This window comes from Rana temporaria, chromosome 6 (genome assembly GCF_905171775.1).
Source record: "Rana temporaria chromosome 6, aRanTem1.1, whole genome shotgun sequence".
NCBI classification, from domain to species: Eukaryota; Metazoa; Chordata; class Amphibia; order Anura; family Ranidae; genus Rana; species Rana temporaria.
The window spans coordinates 37,697,310-37,703,278 of record NC_053494.1 but is presented as its reverse complement, the minus strand read 5'-3'; positions in this window follow the sequence as shown (position 1 = coordinate 37,703,278).

The window sequence follows — 5,969 nt, the reverse complement described above, 5'->3', positions numbered from 1 at the left end:
AAAATTCCACAGTTTTCTTGTCAGAATTTCTGATCGTGTGTACGCAGCATAAGGAGAAGGTGACCAGATTTTTTAAATGAAATCCAGGGACATGGTGGCAATCAGCGACTCTCTGCCCATCGTCGCCCGCCTCACAGCCAGTCAAGTCTTACTCTCCGGGCCCCGGCTACTTATGGGTGGGGTGCAGAGAAAGATCACTCCGCCAGGCAAAGCAAGGAGATAAGCAGGAAGACGGCTGGCCAGGACTTGAGCCAAGGCAGAAGAACATGCTAGCGGAGCTGAATGGGCATGCACCCGAAACTGAAAAAATATTCCCTCTTCTCTGACCAGCATATGATCTTCAGAAAGGGGCACATATAAGGGAAAAAAATAACCCCCCCAAGCTAGTAGGAGCGACGGAGTGGGGGTGTGTAATTTAGATTTTTTTTTTAATTGCCCCAGCCCCTGTTAAAATCCAATCTGGGGACAAAAGTGGGGACAGACTTAGTCCGGGGGCAGTGTCCTCAAACCAGGGGACTGCCCCCGGAAACCATGGATTTCTGGTCACCTTATCTTAGGAGGGTATAACTCTTGGAGTAGAAAGCTTGTCTCACCCTCCTTATATTCCCTTCATAGAACCCTTGCTACCCTTGACTCGTTAAAGTGTAAGTAAACCCCCCTATCATTTTCAGCCAAGGAAGCTGCCATCTTTGCCTCTGTTTAATCTACAACTGCCATGATGCTGCACATGTGATCAGTTTAGACACCAGCTATTGGATGGTTTGAAAGTTTGGTTGAGAGCGCAACCAATGGGAGTGTTACATTTCCGGCACGTACCGGAAATTAAATGGTTTTATAGATGGGTTTACTTCCTCTTTAAATAACAAATTCTCAGACCACAATTCGCTTTCACTTGTAATTGCAAATATGATATTTAATTGTCTATTTTGTTCCTGTTCATGATTGTAATATACTTCTCATGTATTTACAAGGCATGCTGACAATTGGTGCTTGATGGCTAAGTTGGAAGGCCATTAAAATATGTTTTTAATTAATAGACTGAAGACTGCATTTCTATTCCTTTGTATACTGTAAGCCACGTTGCATTGTTCTGTTCTGAAACCACAAACATTTGAAAACCGTTGTTCTTCTCAAAAAACAAACAAAAAAAAACAAGGAACTAGTAAGCATTTTTGTTCTTGGGTTTAGATAAGCATTAAACATATTTCACTGGGTGACTTTTTCCAATTTTTTGGGGTTTGCTCGGCAATCGAACATTATTGGAAAGAAGTACTCCAGGTGATTGCTAAGGTCACTAAGACTCGTGTTCCTTATGATCCTAAATATTGTCTGCTGGGGCTGTTGGAACAAATGTCAATGATTAGAGCCAGAAAAATACTCATATCCCTGTTACTATATTATGCTTGTAAGGCCATTACGATGAACTGGAAACAATGTTCTCCCCCTCTGTCAGATTCTGAAAAAGCCTAGTGAATGCCAGTTTGCCCCTATATTGTGATGGAGTTGATAAAATTATTATTTTATGTCTATGTTATCTCTCTCTTTTAAACACTCAAATATTGTTATTCTCTTTTCTTCTTTATTATTTATTTTCTTTCTTGTTGCGAGAAATATATATACTGTATATGTAATAAGGCCAGTATGCTGGCCTAAATTTATGGGAGGAGCCCGGGGGTATTTAACCAGCCCACTCACCTGTGGTCATTGTTGGTTTCCTGTGAGCGATACCCACCCTCCCATCCCCTTTTTAGGGCATTTCTCAAATTCATTTCTCTCCACAAAATATTCATCTCTAATCTTGGGTATGCCCCCTTATCTTGGCATACCGTCCATCAGATCAGGGCACACTTCAGGTCTATTTCATGTGGTAAGTCTTATGTTAAGTCTATCTATCTATCTATCTATCTATCTATCTTGTTCATATCCGTATCGGACATAGGGCTTTGACCATAAATATATATCTCTCTCTTAGGCCCCGTACACACGAGAGGATCCATCCGCTGGAATTGATCCGCGGACCGGCTCCAGCGGATAGATCCCCTGGTGTGTACAATCCAGTGGATCTGTTTCCGCGGATTTTTATCCCCTGGGATGGATTTCAAGCGGATAAAAATTTGAAGACATGCTTTAAAATCTATCCGCTTGAATCCATCCCAACGGATTGATCCGCTGGTCTGTACAGACTCACCAGATCAATCCGTCCGAATGGATCCCCCGCATGCGTCGTAATGATTCGACGCATGCGTGGAATTGCTTATATGACAGCGTCGCGCATGTCGCTGCGTCATCATCGCGGCGACGGCGCGACACGTCATCGCGATGGGATTTCGGCGCGGATTTCGATCCTATGGTGAGTACACTCCATCGGATCCAAATCCGCGGAAATCCTCGAGAGGATTTATCCGCGGAAACGGTCTGGTGGACCGTATCCGCGGATAAATCCTCTTGTGTGTACTAGGCCTTAGTGATCACGTGAGAAACAGTAGTATTTTCTTTGACTGAAAATTATGACAGAGATATTCAAAACGAGAAACAGATGTCTTGCTCTCACTCCTTTTCCTACCCCTCCCACCGTGCAAAGAAAGATGGCTGCTGAAGCTCTGGAATGCACTCAGTCCCTGGAGACAGACGTCGACAGGAGAAGGACCATATACGGATGAACCAATCATATACACACATACAGTATGTGATGACGTTTGCTTATGTCATTTTGTTTATATAAGGGGCAGTCACCGGAATAAAAAGTCTGTTGATGAGGAAGAGCTCGCACTGAACCAGTGTGTCCCAGTGTGATTCTTTTGCATGCATGCATTCACATCATCATAGATTTGGATCAGAGGCAAAATAGAAAAGCATCCTGGAATTGGACCAGGGAAAAAATCTATTACAATATAAAGCCACCTACTCGGGCAGGGGATGTCCAAAAAAATTTGAGAAGGTATGGAACTGTTGACTAGATGATAATACCACGGCAACTGATGCAGTAACCAATTCCTAGATTAACACTATGGCCCGGATTCACATACATCGGCGCATATTTATGCCGTCGTAGCGTATCTAATATACGCTACGCCGACGCAGCACACAGAGGCAAGCACTGGATTCACAAAGCACTTGCTCCCACTCGCTCTTAAAGATACGCTGGGTTTCCTCGGCGTAAGCCAGCGTAGGTGGAAGTGGGCGTGAGCCATGCTAATGAGGTGTGACCCCATGCAAATGATGGGGCAAGCGCCATAGAAGTACTTCTAATGAATGGCGCATGCGCCGTCCCGTGGCCACATCCCAGTGTGAATGCGCAGAATCACGTCTGACTTACTCCCTAAGATACGCCGGATCACTGCCTACGACATGAACGTAACCTACGCCTAGTCATATTCATGTACAAAGTAAACGACAAAAGATACGACGGCTTGTGTTCCCTGGTCCATACCTTAGCATGGGTTGCGCCTCCTATATGGGGAATAACTTTACGCCGGACGTACGACTTACGCAAACCGCGTATATTATGCGCCGGGCCCAAGTACGTTCGTGAATCGGCGTATCTCCCTCATTTGCATATGTGCATAGAAAATTAATGGGAGCGGCAAATGCGCCCAGCGTAAATATGCGCCCACGATACGCCGGCGTAGGAAAGTTACGTTGGTCGGATGAAGCCTATTTTCAGGCGTATCTCAGTTTATGGGCACGGCGCATAGATACGACGGCGCATACTCGAGATACGTCGGCGTAAGTGCTTTGTGAATACGGTCCTATATCTCTAGTCTGTTAGTATATTGACCCAACTATTCTCATGTTGCATTATCCTGTCGGTACAAATTTGAGCACGGATCCCCCTGAACTGAACCCCCTCCCCACATTGGGGTTATAGTATAAGTTAAGTTAGGTTGTTTATGTTGTGTGTTGTGCCCTGTTGCAGTAAGTTGCCGCAACAGAGGAACTGCCCCTGCATGGGCAAATGTTTGGCCCCTGCGTGGGCTAGTTTTGTATTCTAATGTAAACTTCAATAAAAAAGATAAAAAAAAAAAAAAAACATATTTCACTGATGTAAGTTAGAGATTGACAAGCAGAATGATTGCAATGGGCAACACAGTATTTTTCATCGACACACACTGAAGCATGCGAGTAGGGCACAGAATCATAAAATGAGGCTGCAGTTCCCCCTACATACACTGTGAAAAGAATACTAAACTGCCATTGACTATAAGTGTAAATTGTCTTTAGCACTGGTTTAGTAATTTCTGGACAGTTTTATTAGATCAATGATTAATTTAACTTGTTGATTGCGTTTGCATGTTGTACAGATTTTTTATAGCTGGTTTTAAACCCTAATGCTTAAATTTACCTAGTAATAATCATAAACCGAGAATATGGAATTATTTTTTCTTTTAACTTCTCGGAAACCGGTATGTTCTGTGGGCTTGTCTAATAATAGCAAATGCAGATCAAATGCTAATGTGAAACTAAGAGTTGGGTTATGTGTAGGACTTAAATGTCAGAGTCAGAAGTTCGAATCATACATGGTGAACTTTTAAACTGAACTCTGGGCAAATATAAAAGACACAAACTAAAGTGATATTAAACAAAAAAGTTAACATTTTATAATATTGTAGCTTAGCATTATTTATATGTAATGGCTGCATTCGTTTTCTCTTTTAGGCTTAATTTCCTTATTTACATGTTGATCTGGCCAGTAAGTCTGTTGTTTTTCTAAAGAACAAGTGCTCTTACAGATGTAGCAGTTAAAGGGATGAGACAAACCATTAACCACTGACAGGGGTGCTTACAATAATCCGTTTTTATTTATTTGTGTCAAACCTTCATCCCAAAAGGAAAAAACTGCAACTCCTTATAAAGTGTGAACTGGAATTTGGCTTCAGTTCCAATAATCTCTCCCCCCCCCCCCCCTGCTGTTCAAAGGTTCTCTAAGTGCTCCTTCATCCAGAGTTTGTCTCACTGATACAGGAAGTGTGTTAGATCCCTTTCACACTGGGGCGGTTTTTGGGCGCTTTAGCGCTGGAAATAGCCTCTGCTAAGCACCTGAAAACCACCCCCCAATCATTCCAGTGTGACTTTTCACTCTGGGGCGGTGCGCTTGTGGGACGTTCCAAAAAGTCCTGCAAGCAGTATCTTAGGGGTGGTTTGGGAGCGCTGTATTTAGTGCTCCCAAAACGCCCTGCCCACTGGAATGAATGGGCAGCACGGGAGTTTTTAAAGCAGAGTTCCCCCCAAAAATGGAACTTGCTTTTCCGGTTCTCCCCCCCCCCCCCTCCGGTGTCACATTTGGCACCTTTCAGGGGAGAACAGATACCTGTGTAACACAGGTATTTTGCTCCCACTTCCGGGCATAGATACCCGAGCCACCAACTTCCGGTGCCTTCTCCGTCCCCCCCGCTGTCTTCTGAGAGACACACGGGTCCCAGAAGACAGCAGAAACAAGTGGGTACGTGCGTACCGAAGATGGCGACGTCTCCACCCGAGAGCCAAGGGAGAGATGGGCTTCAGGTGCCGACATCACAGGCGCCCTGGACAGGTAAGTGTCCTTATTTTAAAAGTCAGCAGCTGCAGTATTTGCAAATTTAAATAAATCAGCGGACCTCCACTTTAACCCCTTCTATGGGGATAAAAAGGTCCCCGCTAGGGTCCGAAAGCACAGCTTAAAGAGGAAGTAAACCCTGATGGGTGTTACTTCCTTTTTGTTTCCCTGGAAAGGTAAAGCATAATGGGCTACTATGCAATGCACAGTAGCCCATTATGTGACACTTACCTGCAGGAGAAGCCCGCGATGTCCCCGTCTTCCTCGCTAGTAGCGAGCGTCCATTCTTCACCCCTCTTCCTTCCGGGGCCGTGAACTTCGGCTCTGTGAGTGGCCGGAGTCCCGTGACATCCTGTGTCATCACTCCCGTGCATGCGAGTGGGAGCCGCCACTCACGGCATGACCGAGTTAGAAAGGGCACAGCGTGCCCTTTCTA